This window comes from Thermobia domestica, unplaced genomic scaffold (genome assembly GCF_964235325.1).
Source record: "Thermobia domestica unplaced genomic scaffold, izTheDome1.hap1.1 HAP1_SCAFFOLD_1576, whole genome shotgun sequence".
In the NCBI taxonomy this organism is placed as follows: domain Eukaryota; kingdom Metazoa; phylum Arthropoda; class Insecta; order Zygentoma; family Lepismatidae; genus Thermobia; species Thermobia domestica.
The window spans coordinates 1,196-20,245 of NW_027657286.1; positions in this window are offsets into that span (position 1 = coordinate 1,196).

Consider the following 19,050-nt stretch of genomic DNA (forward strand, 5'->3'; position numbering starts at 1 on the left):
TTTGGTGAACATTCTTGGATGTTAATTACCATTTCTTACTGCGATTTTCGTACGTGGTTTACACCACCAGCATTAACCCTAGGAAGTCCGAGGGCGGCTTCAGAACCCATTCGTTCTTCTTTTTTTTTTTTTAAAAAAAACATTGTAAGTCTTGATTGAAATATTGAGAATTTTATTTGTTTTGTATTATTACTTCTTTGGTAAATCCACATCATTAATGTACAGTTTTATTTAGTAACTTTTAAGATAAAAATTATTTCAAAGTATTGGGTTCGTCGAACTCTCTCCTTGGACTTCCATGTGACATCTTCTCTACAAGTATATTTCCTGCAAAAAACCCGTCGTAAGTCTTGCTTAAAATATTCAGAATTGTATTTATTGTCTATTATTACTTCTTTGATAAATCCAGATCATTTAATATGCGTTATTATTTATTTTGTAAGTTAAAAATTATTTCAAAGTAGTGGGCTCATCGAACCCCCTCCTTGGACTTCCATGTGCCAGATTTTTTACAAGTATATTTCCTAAAGTTTGATTTTTTTGTTTGTATTTTACAAGGATTATGTTCTTATGTTGGAAAACAGCATATCAGCCACGATTAAGTTCTGAATGCTTATTCTATATTCATTTCTTGTTTGATGGCGTTATGTGAGTTATGATATGATATACTGTGGGTTCAAGGAGCCCACTGGACTTACTTGAGACAATAATTCTTGGATTTCCTAGGGTTAAGTTAATTTGAATGAGAATTACCATCAGAAAGTGTCGAAAGGTTATATAGAAGTGCCTTTCAAATTTACGTAATTACACACATTTTACTTGACACACACGTCGAATTTAAAATAATCTAAACTAAACTATGTTTAACATTTATGTTTATTCTATTTATGAATAGCAATTATACTATTATATGCACAACCACGTAGGAACTTATACTGTTTTTATTAACACAATGTACAAAACCAATGGAAAAAGCTAAATGCTCGGAGTAATCCCGGAAAGATAAGGAAAAACACATGGGTCAAGAACATGACGCGAATGACGGATATAATCGTGAAAATAAAGGTATTAAGAAGACAGTGGGTGGGATACATTGTAAGAATAACTGATGGTAGGTGGATAGAAATAGTCCTTGACTAAACACAAGTAGTCACGAAGAAGCAAGGTAACGTCCTAATGTGGGATTTTGTGACCAAATTATGAAGACCTATGGGTTAACAATAATGGAATGCCCAAGATAGATGGTTGTGGATAAATATTGAGATACCTTTATCATTCAGTAGACCGAGAACGAGTAATAACGATAATAATAATAATAATAATAATAATAATAAAAATAATAATAATAATAATAATAATAATAATAATAATAACAATTATATCATATTAGATAAGAGCCACGAGAATAAAAATAGCCCTACTGGAGATGTATTCAATTACTGGTAATTATAAAGATAAACCACTCCGCTCGAAATTATTTTCTAAGAAGCAAAGAAACGATGAACACTGAACTAATGGCCAGTCTCTTGCATGTTGGATTGTCGCTTAACAACTAAGTAAGACTCTGTCATCAATTCTTGCTTTCCATGGGTGCGTTATTCGGTTTTAATATGTTGCCAAAGTCCGGCAACGCTGTGGTCTCTCACAACTCCCGATCTTCCTGTGAAAATGTCTTACTTTTCAAGTTCCACTCACAAGGGACGTATGTATGCGAACCGTGACAGATAGAGATTTATGAAAGTTGCTACCCTGATTAATTAAGGATCGCTAATCATCGTGGTGATAGTCACTCGGTGCGGAAATGCCTTGTTTACCCACTACCTATAATATATATGCCAAGCTGTGGCCGGATGAGGCTATTCCGAACTATACCACGAAAATGTTGGAAAGAGGCAGAAAATAATACAAAAATATATACGCAGCGGGTAAACAAGGTATTTTCGCACTAAGTGACTATCATCAAGATGATTAGCGATCCACAATTAGTTAGATTACCAATTTTGATAAATATCTAGCTGTCATGGTTCGCATACGTCCCTTGTCAGTAGGAGGTGGATGAATGTTTGTATAAAAAATACACCAGGCAGACATGCTTCGAAAAGTTTGGTCATTTGGCATTTGTTTTCTCAGTGCATACGTATTCTCTTGTCTTTCTCGTTTGAAACGCACAGTGGCTCAAACTCCATGATAGGGAAGTTTTGAACGTGTTAATACATCACTTCATTTGAAAATAAGATTAGTATATTCTAGGTTAATCAACATTTCTAATCTCAAAGTCCGTTTACAATTGTTGTTTCGGATTATAAGAGACTAGCAGCGTTCACCGCGCTTCGCTGCGGTCACCCCGGAACGCAATAAACGTTGTTACTTAGATAATTTTTACTTTTTCGCTTTCAAGTGATATGATAAAAACCATAGAAGATTGCAGTAAATGTTAACATTATATCGCCTGTCATTTATGTTAACCCGCCCCGCTTCGCTGCGGTCACCCCGGAACGCAATAAACTTTGTTACTTAGATAATTTTTACTTTTTCGCTTTCAATTGATATGATAAAAACCACAGTAGATTGCAGTAAATGTTAACATTATATCGCCTGTCATTTATGTTAACCCGCCGAGTGACACGGTCATGCGGGTTGCATATAAATACGTTTATTTTTACCTATGATGAACTAACAAAGGATTTGTACGTTATGGACACTTGAATGGTCAATTATCTCAAGACACTGGTAATTAAAAATTAAAGTGATATGATAAAAACCATCTAGGGTCCAAATCCTAATAACCCCCCAAAAATGAAAGAAATTGGTTCAGCCGTATTAGCGTGATGAGGGAACAAAGGATTTGTGCGTTCTCTTTTATATATATAGATTACAGAATCCGAGATTAGGGAATAAGACAGGGTTCCCATTGTGCTGGGAAACATCTTCAGAAAAGTAAATACGTAATTTTATTTAACAACCTTTGCGTGAGGCTTCGATTGAAAGAATTCTTTCTCGAATACACTTGTACGATTTAAGTAGTTTTGGATTTACAATACAGAGAGAGAGAGAGAAAGAAAGAATGGGAATTTTCCTGATTTGTTTGTTTGACTTGTCAGGTCCGTGCACGCACTGTTCACACAAAGCAACCAACACTTTACCCATGATGAGGTAACTGCGCCACGTGAAGACACGAGCTGTTGTTTTGTGTAATTTAATGCTGCATTTTAATTTAAATTTGACATAGCGCTAAGACTCCAACATTGGACCGCGACACCACTTGGAGCCCCGACACACAATTTAACATTCGCGGATTATTTAAGCAAAACCATCAACTCACAGTAGTTCATTATAGTTCAAGTGAGATACCTTAAATGCCAAAACGTGTAACAAACATGAAAAAATAAATGCCATTATATACTTACTAGGTGTTGGATGTTCTTGAAAATAGCCAATCACTCTTTCTACATGATCTACGTTGTCACTGGTCTGTTTCTTTTTGCCTTCACCTTGTATGAGTCGTGTGCTCTACGTTTTGTTTCTCTACGTCTAAATATGTACTAACGGTAATCGTTACTTTAGAAATCTTTCGTGATATTACATCCGAGATCCCGAAACATTTCGTGACGTGTCAGCACAGAAGCGTTGATAAGAATCATGTACTCTTCAAGTAAAAGTACATTGAACACAAGCGATCTCGTCACAAATGAAGTCAATTACTACTGATTACAACTACTAGTGCAGTCTATGTTGATGATATAGAAATGAAGCCTCAAAAGGAATAAACAAGTTCCTCTAGAAATCATACATTGTTTTAAGGACTTTTGTTATTATTCTTAACCTCTGTGAGCCGTAGAGTAAGGCAACTACTTTTTCACATAAGTAAGGTTGTTCATCTATTTACGTATTGTACGGCGCAAGTGAACCACGTGGTATATACAGGGTGCTTCTAAACAACACGGTTCCTGACATCAAGATAAGACAAAAAGTATAGACCAACTTGGGTGCACGGGCGCAAATGCTTCGTTTCATAGTTATAGGCTGCCGAAAACCCAAAACTATGGAACCTACCGTAGTCGGGTCAAGACTTCACTTAGGAACTAGTACGTGACTACCCAAATATCCATGTTTAAAACTCCTGCGTTAATTCCTCAACACTTTTTATAGACGTAGTTGGTGAGTACTAGAAAGTATATGCCCGTAGCAAAGTGTATGCCCATATTACTTTTTGTCTTATCTTGGTGTCAGTAATCACCTCCCAAATGTTGTCGATATTGTTGTGAAAGACCCTGTATATATAGTGTGACTGGTAATTCAATCCATTCCTCGCAAGGGGCTATTCTACAAATACTTTAGAACATTTTGATCTGTACGAAACGGTGGTCGCAAATCAAGAGTTTCTACGTAATTTGCACATATGACTCCCCTAAAATTTGGCGGCTAAGGAGAGGTGAGCCAGAAAGCTTTAACTTGACCCACTTCCACATAGCGTACAGCGCTGAAATCTTAGTTGTGTAATTCTGCGTACCTATGTAGATTATGTGCTAATATACAGCTTGCAACTCTACACCGTTGCTGCGTTATAGGTCCGAACGTGATGTAACGTCTAGTGGTCCTAAAGCCATTACTGCACCTCACAGAGCAGCGTTGCATCATCTCAGATTAATTACCGAGAAACCATTATTTTAATAATTTGGGTTAGAAACACTGATTCATCTTTTCTACAAATGAAGTTGCTATTTTTCTGTTTACTTTCTTTTGTGATGGGATTCAATTTGGCTATTTTCTTTCAGTGTCCTACATACAGTGCTGGATATTAAAGGATTAAGTTTGATTACTTACGTATTAAATTGATATAATTTGTTATGTTTTACAATCCCAAAATCTTTTTAAAGTGTTTTCTAATAGTTTATTTCTGTGATTGCAAGAAACTGTGTATGGTATACGTTATTTATTTCTATATTTAGTGAATCTGATTCTTGTTGCAGTTCCAGCAGAGCATTTATTGTGAAACCTACATTTCAGTTCAGTGTTATTATCAAATTTTCTAACGAAGTAAGTCGGCTAAATGTTCTGCATGGATCTTTGGATATTTTCAGTAAGTAAATACAAATTGATTTTCATTCTTGTGCTTACTAAAATATTAAAAAAAATAACATGCAATGTTGTCTTTTTCTGTCAACTAATTACATTTGCATTTAACGTAATTTGCACTCCTAATAGAATTGGGATGATGCAGAACTTAATCTACTTGCATGAATAATGATGGGGGATAAAATATTCGATATAATCACTGATTCGTAACTGACAATGAATATGGAATAATGATTAATGGGCTGGTATTAGAAAGTTTGATGGTTAACCTCGCAGAAAAAATAATGTTGAAGCAGATGATTTTATTTTATTAATTCAGCCGTTCAAATACCAAACCAATTGAGTCTATCAAACGAGATTTTTAAGTAGTGACCACTTCAGTAACCTACATACAATGTATTTAAATGTGAGTGATTAAATGTTTTTCACATTCTTGTGGCAAACTATTATACTATGAAGTTAATTGATTTTCCCTCTGAGAATGATATATCTTTTCCCAGATAAAAATGTGTATAACTAAAATGCAAGAAAAAATTGAGTTAATCGATTTTGCTTAGAAGTATATTATAGCTTAGAAGTATTAAGATGTATTAATGTAATAAAGCTGGCCATTTCCATGAATAATACTTCTATAATAGTGTCGGTAATTAAATATATATCGCATAACGTATCTGATGAAAGCGATGATGGTTGTTAAAAAGTGACCTTTCATAAAATTACCCTATTTTCCAGAACCCAATTAGAAAGTCAAGAACTCAATATTAATGATAGTTTGTGGAATAAAATCAACTGTACGGTCCAAGAGTGCCGATAACGTTCAAGAAGGAACTGATAATAATTTTTATGAGCATGTATTGTATTGCTTATACTACAAATATCATGACAAATATGCATGACCACTTGAAGGAGGTAATACATAATAGAGGATGTAAAATTGAGGCGGCAAGAAAGTGTGAGCATTGTTGGGCAGACAATTATTGTTGTAACAATTTACATCTTTGTAAAATGTTGTGAATTTTGTATATTTCAGTGTTCTTTCGATGGCCCCAGGATTTCAAGTTTTTGCGTAAAATATATATTTTCCACATACCGCAAAAATGTCACTTTATATGTATTATTATAGATCACAAGATGTGAATATATAGGCGGCTGTAGCGGCGAATGGATCCGTTTTACTAACAAGAAGCAGTTGAATTAAAGGTGACGAAGAGGTTGGTGTCGATCAGAGAACAGTTAAGGAACATTGTGGTAGTGTTACAAGAAAATTACCACAATACAGTATTTTAATTACTTGACAGGAAATATTCATAAGGGAACTGGAAGAAAGACAGAGACGAATAAAGTAGCCCAGACGTTTGGTTAGAACATTGTTTACACAGAACATTATTCAACTTGTAGAGAGAGCGTTCCGAACCAAAAGAATACTGCATGAACGAAATGTAGCTGTCAACCAAGTTCAAGTACAGTAGGAAAGGACCGCTATATTGAGTAACAGACACCAAACATAGGTTGTAATTGCACACACATTCAATAGAATTGGCGGTCAATCTTGCACTTCACAGGAGTTTAATAACATCGCTAAAAGTAGCAGTGCTCATTGGCGTCATCTCCTTGCCAGACTGTCCTTACGTTTCGTCAGCTGATACTCGTATATCAGTGTCACAGCATGCATTAGTGCCAAGGAAATCATGGCTGGAATCACGTTTATTTCTCAGATGATAGAAGATTCAATCTGAAAAGATATTCTGGACATACACTTGTCGTGTGGGATGGGGAAGTAATAAATTAAACCAGGGATACTGTAGGACATAATCGTTTTGGGAGTTCAGGTGTTCTTTGTGTGCGGAAGCATAGTCTATATGTATTCATACGGACCTTTAACCTTTTGAACGAGACACACTCACGCAACTCTTTTTTTCTATGAAATACTGTTCCTTTCCCCCCCGCGTTATTACAATAGTGCAGATCTTTCTCTTGGCTATGTTCATAGCAAAAGTTTCTGGTTTTAAAATATGCTGGCAGCATATAAGGTTAGGATTCCACTTTCAATTCTAGGTCTATCTTTTATGCACCCTTGCTACATTCAAACAATTAGTTCCAAAATTTAAGCAATCCCCAACTTCATTTTTATGTGTGAAGAAGATCGACCACATCAAAAATTCCAGGTGCAAGAACTATTAAAAGGAGCAGATATTCGACAAATCAACTGGGTGACCATTCGCAAGCCTTATATACCATAGAGCAACTGTCGGATATTATATGAAGAAGTGTCGGATAGATGTGTCAACAACTAGGCAGTTTTTGGCAGCAGCGCTGTTAAGAGAAAGAAATTCTATTACCACAAGAAATTCTATTACCAACTTCGCCAACAATATGGGGACAAGAAGGTATGCATGATTTGCTCTCTTTGAGGATCACACACTCTTCTTAGGACAATTTTCAATTTCTTTGACATATCAGAGAATATTATGTGCAGGAGTGATTTCAGTGTAAGTTATTCTTCTTTGAATAAAATGTAATTTATATTATGTCATATTGCATTCAATTCAACATACCAAACAACCTTCTGCAGGTACATTTCTCAAATAAAAGTACCTATATACCCTTATATGGGTTAATCACAACACGTTCCGCGGAAACACATAACCGCGCTCTCACGTCCCAATTAACCCTCCCCAATCAATCAGAACACGTTGCAACTAATAACAACATTTCACTAGGAGTGATAGGTTAGCTAGGATGGTTCATATATACATAGTTATATACTAATAAATAGAACGTGAAATTTTTATTGGTAGAAAATAATGCCCACCTCTACATAACCTGAAGTAGTGATACTCAACAGATTGATGCATCATATGAACATTGCTTTGTAATTGATCTCAAAGTTTTTCGTCAATTAAATGGCTATACTTTAGGATGATTTTTTTCTAGTGGAAGACACGTGCTGTGCAGTGATATCTTACAAACGAATTTAATACTTTTTTTACCGATGTTTGCAATTTTCGTGTATTTAAGTGATATCAGTAAAATTGTAATATGCGGTTTTGAAGAGAGGAAGGTATTGCACTGCACGGAATAACCAAGAATAATACTATATTTTTTTCTTTGCAGTAGCTTTGGCTGGCCTGAACGGGTTATTCCTTGGTGTGAGTATGATGAGCATTGCTGAACTATTTTATTTCATATGCATCAGGACCGCATGCAAAATGATAACAAGCAACAAATCTCCTACATAAACTGATATTACCAAGAACACTTAATATTTTGTATTGATTCTTCGTGGCGTAGCATATTACCGATATAAATATCCTATAATATAATGACAAATATGTAAACTTTTGCGTATGTTAGACATTTATTTAAAGGTGATATAGTGTATAAAATATATTTATTAATTACATACATTCTCACGAAACGAATATACAGTTCATATATTACAACTAATATATGTATTTCAATTTATATTTCTACATTACATCCTTTCTGAATTAACATTATACATAACCAAGTGTTACATTTGTTTGTGTGTAGTTTCTAAGAAATGTTAATATATCAATTTTACAATTTACAAAGAACGCACTAGCACAAAAGTTATCTGCTGCAGTGCGAAGATATACATATTCTCAGTACTTTAAATGATTTCTGTATATCGACATTACTACCAGAATTTATATTAAAATATTGTGGACTATGTTCATGGTAAAACTAAATAATTACATGCAATATATCAAAATGAGGAAGTGAGAATATGCTGTTGAACTTTTGACATGGATAAGATTGACGATTATAGAAATCAACTGTCAAATCATCTGTGACACGCTAATGTTTAACCCAACCGAAGTTACTGTTCTGCACTACTTTGTAAACAATTGATTAATAAAATAGCTGTAATAATTTTTATTATATATCATATCTATAGATGTACATTCTTAAAATACACCTTAAATAAATGGTATTTAAACTCTGTATTCTGAGACAAGAATCAAAATAAAAGCATCATTTAACATCTTCTCGTCTTCAGATACTTTCCAGTATATTTCGTTCGTGATTGTTATTCAATACTAAGTAAACAAATCTATTGTACAGCTGCTTAGATACTGAAAAACTTTAAAGATAATTTAACAATTGGATGCATTTGGGATGTATCTAACACTCTCACTACATGTTTCGTAGCAAACAATGAGATCGGGGTTCTTACGTTGTATTGAGAAATCCAGAAATATTATATAAATATATCTAAAATACAAAGACATAATGATTTTTATATCATTGAAAATGTGTTGACAATAAGAAAAATTTAAATTACATGATGCGTGATGCAAACATTGAGCTTGGATAGGAAGAAATACCATCCAGATATCGTTCTTCCATTTATGGTGGTAAACTACAATAATGACAGAAGAATACTGAGATCAAGCTAGAAATACCGACAAAAATATAGCAATCAAAATCCTGAATTGATTTAAATGATGATAGTCCCTCCCGTTTGTTCCATCAAAAGAGAAAGACTCGTTTATCGATCTTACTTGACTAAACTCGTCTTCATTATAACGTTGAACAAATCTTTTAGCAGCAACGAACTTGTGAATTGTTCTCACGGCGTTTATGCTTGTTCTCATGCAGTGTTTTTCAACTGACTTTCACACGATTAACCATTGCTATAACTACTACACCTTCACTCCTCTCTTGGAAAACTTCAGCCTTCATTTTCGATCACCTGGAAGACAGCAGTAGCGATGAAATAATGAAATAGTCACTGTGATTGAAGGGTAAATTCAACTGACCTTACAAAAAGGGAGGGAGAAAGGATACTCGACTGTTGCTAATTTCCACTTGATTATAGTTTACAAGAAATTATTTTCTTTAGAAAAATAATAAATTTCTCTATTTTGGAACTCACATTCCCAAGATAATACAAAAGTAAATGATCACCATTAAATGTAATACAGAAATCACTATAATCCTCTATCAATCTCATAATCATTCCGAGAATATACATAACTTATTTGAACCACATAATTGTTCTTTACGTTTCATATACAATGATTCTACATGAAATCCATGAAATATAACAGCGTTTCTTAGCATTTGCATTCGAAGCCGAATGTGAATAATAGTGTCCATAGGATATTCACAAACATTTTTTGAATCATATATCTGCAATATGTAACTTACTAGTTACACAAAAGTTATATCCAAGACCAGAGTTTCCATCAAGACATGCTCTATTGTGTATGTTACTTTTCACTAGAACCAAATTTAGTGTTTTAGAAGGTTCAACATAGAAAGAAAACATAATATCAATATCGCTTGTATTTGGCTATCGTTAATATTACACATTTGTATTGTGGACTTCACTATATTTAGTTAGATATTAATAAACACCTGAATTACTATTCAACTTTCAACCCACAAAAATAACAATATTCTTAATTCATTAGACAAGGATATTTAATGAAAGACTATGCCGCCAAAGCAATATAATCTTAATACATTTTAATTCTAATTGTTCTTGTAGCAACTTTCACAAAGTTGCTACTCTTGGATTTTGGAACACCCTTAAATAACATCTTAAATTAAGGTGTTATAACTTTTAATGTAAGTACGAATCTCATATGCATTTGTGTTTAAAATTCTAACAATTAAAAATAGTATATAAAGCGTTACAAATCTGCATAGTAGTAACCGATTTTTCGTATATGATATCCTAGGATCGATTTCCGAGGGGAACTTGTGCTGTTTTGATCCTAATGTCTCAAATATTATAAATGTCAAAATACAAATAACTTTTCAATATTTGTAAGATACATGACGTACGCCCCAATGAAACTTAAATTCCAGGATTTTCATGTTCTCATAAAATTACGGTAATGTAAAAATAAGTATGAAAGCAACTTTTAAGATATGCAAACATTTCCTTTCCCTACACAAATGACATACACAATCCATCCACAATCTTATTTCGATTTATTGTATCTTTTAAACTTCCATAATTCATCTTCCATAATTCATCTGAATCACATACATTCTCCGTAATTGTTATATGTAAAAAAATGCGTATTTTAAACCTATAAAAGTAAAACAAAAATCGATGTCTTAATTTTATCAAATTTTTTATATTTATTTTATTCGTGTAAACTTTTGAGTTTTTTCTATTCATTTGTTAAATTATTCAAACAAGTCAAAAAACGTTATATCTGCATATATAATTTAAATAATGTTTGTCGGTTATAAAACTTCTGTGTCACATAAAACTATGTATGCATTACTCAAATAACTACAAAAACGTTTTCCTACTTATGCTAATAAATGTATTTGTTTCAAACTAACTTTTTTTCTGCACACGTCAAAGTTTAAATTTAAAAACCACAAGTAATTCTTCTCAACATTTGAATACTATTTCTTTCATTGTATATAACCTAAACATCTTTTTACTTTGTATCCTTTCAGTGTCTAGTATAGTCAAACTAGCATATCGCCTTAACGTTTCAAGCATAAACAACGAAACCCGAAGCTCTAACTCTAAACTCACTTTACTCTCTTTCGCAAACCGATCTACATCTTCTTCAGGGAAAGAGTTGCTAGTACTTCTCACAATACAAACTTTCTTTCGAATGACCGTCAGAATGCTAAGAGAACTCCGATTTTAGAAACCTTATATAGATTATAGACTAGATTATTTTGTAGTTTGTAAGATGTATCTTAATTTCTTGAGTATAAGACGATATATAATGTAAGCTGTATCTGAAGCACACACAATCTATATAATTTGAGCGGTCGAATTATAGCACTCGTTGAAATAACTTTACTACAATGCAAGTATATTCTATGTTCGTAAAATTGCATAGGCTTTCCCAACAACGATTCTACGTGAAGTGTAAGCCAGCAATTTAATCTAGATACCTAGCAATCACAATACCTTAATTGTTTTCCAGATATTGATCGAAAAGTACGTTTGTATGCCAATCCCTCGAACACTACTAACTACATCCGAGCTTATACAGAGTGTTTCAAAACATCAGCGACAAAATTTGGGAGTTGATTCCTGATACCAAGATAAGACAAAAAGTATAGACCAACCTTGGTGCTGAAACCGAAGTTATAGGCTGCCGAATACATGGAAAAATAAAATTTAAAGGACCAAAGCTCCAATATTATGGAACCTACCGTAGTCGGGAGAAGACAACTTAGGAACTAAAATGTGCCCTATCCAAATTTCCATGTTTCAGAATCCTGCACTACGCACGCAACACATTTTTTATAGAGGGAGTTTGGTACAGGGATATAATTTCAAGTACTTACGAGCTACCTTTATATAACTTTTTGCGGGAGTACCGCAGGATTCTGAAGCATGGATTTGAATAGGGCTTATATTAGTTCCTAGGTGAGTTCTTGACCGGACTACGGTAAGTCCCATAATATTGGAGCTATCTGCATTTAAAGTTCATTGTTTATGTTTTCGGCAGTCTATATTTCTGAAATGAAGCATTTGTGCACCCTTGTTGGTTTATACTCTTTGTGGTAGCTTGGTGTAAGGAATCACATCCCATACCTTGTCTGTGTTGTTTAGAAACAATCTGTATATTTGCCTTCATTTACTCAATCTACATATGAGAACGAAGTTTAAACCATAACTAAAAAAATACCATTTCTACTAATATTAGTACAAATATACGTTGTAAAATATTAGTTAAATTCCATAATTTAATTAGCCCGTCCCTTCCGTGTAGCTATAGAATTTCAACTGATCGCTAAGTATGCCAAATGTAGTCAGAAATTGTTAAACACTTAAGATTTTAAAGTTATATTACCAAAACGGTATCCGTGGAAAAGGCAGAGAACCATTAAATAAACTTTCAAAATATACGTTTAACAATTCCGACTTCTTCGCTATCAGTTTGAAGTTACTACAATCCTAATTCTTTGTGTTCTTTCTTGACATTCTTATTGCTAGTTTGCCTGAACAATTTCCAGAACAAAATATATAAGTAACTTAACACTACCAATAAACATTTTTTGTCATTTAAATAATTTCTGATAACATTAGGTTCAATTAGATTCTTATTATCACTAGTAAAATTGTTGCCTCCTACATTACGAATACCTTCTTTCTTGGTATTAATGTTTCGTACCGGTAAATGGTTTATTTACTTGAGCTACTGTATAACACCATTTGACTCTGAAAATTATGAACAATTTTGAGCAAGTGGTTGAAACTAATACTTTGAAAAGAGACTCACATTTGCTGTAGTTTAATTGGTAACAAAATAAGCATAGATGCTAAGACATTTGATTCTGATTGATAAGAATCAAAAGCTTTGGATCTTTATACATTGAAATCACAAAGTCTGTAAGGTTTTTTATAACTTAGTGTAGAATCTCCTATTCGCAATTAAAGCGTCTCTCTTGGCCAGCGTAAAGTCTTTTTCAAAATTAGCGATAAATACATTCCTGAAATATGTATAAGTGTGTAGGCTATTTCTAATGGTTTTATACCATACCTAACAAGACGTTAACGAAATGTGTGGTAAAATTTTAAGGATATCAGACGTATGTATGCCTATAGAATCACTCCTAGCTTCAAATTTGTCTAAAAATGTGCTTGCTGGTATCTCAATAGCTCTACCACTAAATTTGGTCATTTATCTAATCTCACTAAATTTAAAATATGTTTCCAAATTCCTTAATTCTCTAGAATTTACATATGTATGAGCATCACGTTGTACATGTGCATCCGTATCTTGTAGGGGCTTTTTTCTTCACCCTTATTCTGAGAAGTGGAACTCGTATCTCCTACTCCAGGCTAGTATCCCTGAGTATGCCTAGACTCTTCGGAAAATCGGATTTCCATTGTTTAATGTTCGGTGCCAGTTACGTTCACACCAAGTTTAAGGTTGACTGCTTCAAATTTGTCGTTCAGGGTTTAGATTTTTTTTTTTGAGTTTCTGATTTCGATTTACGTGTTCTTCCATCTAATTTTATCGGCTCTAATTGAACTTATTATAACTAAAACTGTGATGGATTTGTTTTGTTTTATTGTCAGTTAGTTCCAGCTTAGAATTTAACTGGTGCGTCATGGAATTCATCTGGCGCCGGAGTTGATATATTCTGGTATTTCTTTGTTCTTCATTATTATTTAATGTTTGTGTTATTTGTTCCAGTCTGTTATCAGTTTTTATCGATCTTAGCATTAAATTGCAGACCAAGTTGTTCTACAAGAACAGTAACTCGGTGATGTTTCATTTTCTGAAGTATTAACCTCTTCAACTCGACTATTACTATCATCTTCTCTTTAAAGATTCATTTTGGAAGTTCCGTTTATTTTCTTTTCGTTTCTTAGTAAATGATAATCCGTGGTGGGTTCCAAATATATGAGACAACTTTACTTAAACTTCAGCTTAATCTTAAAATTCCAGGGCGGAGACACCAATATTATTTAACACACAAAAAATGAATTATTAAACTTCACACTTCATTGAACCTAACTATAGTAACCACCAAAACTTGCTTCTATAATTACTTGAAGAAACTAAACTATTTCCTGTTCAATTAATATCTTATAGTTTCTTAATACTGATCATTTCATATTTACAAATAAAATTAAGATCTAACCTTGATGGTGTCCCTGCTAATTATATTTCAATAGCTCAAATATACATCTGGCCCAAAATTTAACAGCATAAACGTGCAGGTCTGGTCACCAAAAATGGTACTTTGCGTACCAGACAATTCTCTTTGACAACACACACATTTTATCATGGCAAGTTTAAAATGTGTATATTTGTTTTATTTGTCTCAATAATTACACAGATCTTACTCTGAGAGAAGAACATAGACTGAAAGTATTTGAGAAAAGATTCTGAGAGGAATGTTCGGACCAAGGAGAACGGGAATGGGGAATGGCTGAAACTTCATAATTAGGCGCTACAAAATTTATATGGTTTACCAAATATTGTTACTGTCATCAAGTCTAGGATGCTCAGGTGGACAGGTCATGTAGCCAGAGTGGAATCAAGTAGAAAAGCTTTCAAAGTCTATAATCGAAAACCCATAGGAAAACAATTACTAGGGGCAGATTGGTGGACAATATTAAGATGGATCTCGCAGAAGTATGAATACAAAAATCGAAACTGAATCTAATTGGCAAAGCATAGAAGTCAGTGGAGAACTTTTTTGAACGCGACATTGAACTTCCAGGTTCCATAGGCCATAGAGGTGGTTAGTTAGTTAGTTTGTTACACAGATGTAAAAGGCTTATTTAAGTTTTATAGTCAGCAATACTTGCTTAGATAATGAAATTATTTGGCATTCATAATGCGAAATTTAGTTTATATATACACGAAAGATCTGCATAACATTTATTGGTCATTAATTGCCTTTTCTACAGTAGCGATTTTAGGGACATACTGGGTTAGGGACAAGGCACTCTCTTACACCTAACTGCTAACAAAAGATTGAGAACTATTTGATAAAATACATTGACACATTAAAAACACTATACACTGATTCATACTACACACGCATACAAATAAACAAAAAAACACACACATACACACAACCTCACTCTCTCTCAAACACATACTATTTTTTACTAAGAAAGCAATATAAGAATATCTAATATAATACACAACTATATAAATATGATAGTGCATAATATTTTGTGCTATATTTTTCTGAGAATGGGTATGTTAAGTAGACAGGTTCTGCTGTAACAAGCTTTTTTCTTTCTACGGCAAATTTGGATTTGCATTGTAAGTTCCTCAAACTTTGGAGGGGAGCAACTATTCCAGAGACGGATACTAGTAGGCACGAATGAATTGTCGTATGCCTCTGTGCGATGCTTAGGAAGTAACATTAGCATAGAAATGAATGCTCTTGTGACTATTGTGACGGGTAACTAATTGATAATTATTGTTTAAATATGGAGGAGCCTTGTTTGTTACGATGCTGAACACTTTTACAAAATATAACGGTTCCTCCGAAGATGGAGCGGTAGCCAACAAAGCACGTTCAATGCCGGGGTAATATGGTCGTAGCGACGGAGGTTAATGATAAATCAAATGCATGTATTGTACATACGTCCTAATTTAGCCGAAAGAGTAGTAGATAGTCCATTATATACCACATCACAATAATCAAATATAGGAAGCAGGGTAAATTAGCACGTATGTACAATACATGCATTCGATTTATCCTTAACCTCCGTCGCTACGACCATATTACATTGCACGTTCTTGAACCAATTGAGTCTTTTACATTAAGAGAGTGCAATGTAGAATAAACTTTCTTGGTTGTATTAATTACATATTCGTTCCACGTTAGGATATTATCCAGTGTGATAACTAAATTTCTCACCTGATTCGCGAAAACTATTTACGTTCCGTTAAGCATGATGGTAGGAAAGGTTGAAACGTCCAGTTCTGTAAAGAGGCTTTTATTTGCTTAAGAATGATGGCCTGCGTTTTGCGGGGTTACGGAGCGGATAATGTTCGTTAGTCCACTCTGCTAGAACCTGTAAGTCTTTATTGATTGATTTCATACAGTGTGGACAGAAGAATGTTTGAAATGGAAACAAACTTGCAGGTCGTCTTCGTATAGGTGATATTTACATGAAAGAACTTAGGAAATGATGTTAATGTAAAGAATAAAGAGTAGTTGTCCTAAAATGAAAGCTTGATGTACTTCTGATGTTAATTTAATCCAGGAGCAGGTTCGCAAGTAATGCGCTGCTGTCAGCTTTTAAAGAAGAAGGAGAACCACTGGATTGTATTTTGTGCAAAGTTGTAAGGGTGCAGTTTAGCCAATATGGTATCAGTATGCAGAAAGGCAAAACGCAACTTTTCTGCGTCAATTGATGTGAATATAGTGGCTTTTCCTTTATCCATCACGTGCTTAATATCGTCAGTGATCCTCACAAGAGTGGTGGAAGTGGTATATTTTGGACGGAAGCCTGATTAATGGGGATCGAGAACATCATATAAGGACAAGAAAGCTGATGTTTGTTTATTTACAACTTTCTCCAGGAACCTTGATAACGCTGGAAGTATACTTATGGGAAGTATATGTAGTCCTTAAGTTCGCAAGCATTTGTTTTTTAGGGTGTTGGCAAACCTATCACACTTCCATGGTGAAGGGATGTATCCGATTGTGAGTGACTGATTTATAATATTGTAATGATGATAACCATGATGTCAGCTATAAGTTTTATTAATTTAATGGGAATCATATCTACTCCACAAGCATTTTTCTTTAAATATTTTCATTATTTCATAGTTTTCAACATTTTTCAAATAAAAACTGATCGAAGTGACTCTGGTGTGGGGGCTGAAAGCCAACGATAACATTCTGTTTGCTTGGTTTGGATGAATGGATGTTTCAAAGGTGAAATACAGTAGGCGCACTCTTTAATCCGTCATTGTACTGCACGACTTATTTTATTATTCAGCAGTTATTATCCTGCTATTGTTTTGCGTGCGTGGATATTCGTATCCTTATTACCGCTGCCGATGTTCTCCACTCATGAGCTATGCCCGCCTTTGGTATTAAGGCAGATGCCACTCCAGGACGCTTAAATCAAGTAGCAGCCAACATTACCCGTACAGGCCTATTCTTCGGCCAATGTTCAGAAATCTGTGGTGCAAATCACAGCTTCATACCAATTGTTGTTGAGGCCTGTCCTCATTCAGTATTCATTAAATGAATAACAAAAATAATACAAGAACTTTCATTGGATGGCTGAAAGTAAGCAATGGTCTCTTAAACCAAAAGATAGTAAAACAACAATTACTTCCAATGGAAAAATTAGTTAAATTATAACATAAGCATGTCAAGCTTAAATTACTACCTAATAGTATTTTTCTATTCCACAAGTATCCCCTCTAAAATGACTCATTCTATTTAATATATTTTCTTTATGTTACCTTCTATTTGCATCTATTATATATTTTAATTCAAATACGCCCGATCCTTCCATAAGTGACACTAATATCAAAAAAACAACCATGAATTGAAAGTGATAATAAACCTTTTTTCAACCTTTGATCCCTCTACTTCAATTATAAATATATCATTTAACTGACTTAGAACGGTAATTGGACTTCTAATCATTCCAATTCCATTCTGATTCTTACCAGGACGACCAAACATTTTATGAAATAAAATTACTTTAACTCTTCATAGGGAATTCAAAACTATTCTCGGTCCTACCAGTCATCAAGGAAGAACCTTCCTATTTATTTCCCTATTCTGCTTCATCCTGTTTAACAATTTTATAGGCCTATTCCCTTATGTATTTACCAGCTCTACTCATCTAACGTTCACACTAACTCTTGCCCTCCCTCTTTGAATAAGCTTCATAATCTATGGCTGAATCAACCACACTCAACACATATTCGCCCATCTCGTTCCTTCCGGAACTCCAGCCCCTCTTATACCATTCATAGTATGCATTGAAATAATTAGCAACATCATTCGGCCCGGAACCCTAGCCGTTCGACTAATAGCAAATATGATTGCGGGCCATCTTCTCTTAACCTTATTAGGTAATACAGGCCCTTCCTTATCCCTCTCCATACTCTCATTACTAATAATTGGACAAATTGCCCTCCTAATATTAGAGTCTGCCGTCGCAGTAATCCAATCATACGTATTTGCAGTTCTAGTTACACTATACTGAAGAGAAGTTACTTATGTCAGCACCACAAAATCATCCTTACCACCTTGTCGATCAAAGTCCTTGACCACTTACTGGGGCCTTAGGTGCCTTAATTACAACTACAGGACTCACTAAATGATTCCACCAATATGATTCCTCCTTATTCTTCTTAGGCATATTAATTACATTATTAACTATAATTCAATGATGACGAGATGTTACTCGAGAAGGAACATATCAAGGATTACACACTTTACAAGTTACATTAGGCCTTCGGTGAGGTATGATCCTATTTATTATCTCTGAAGTATTCTTTT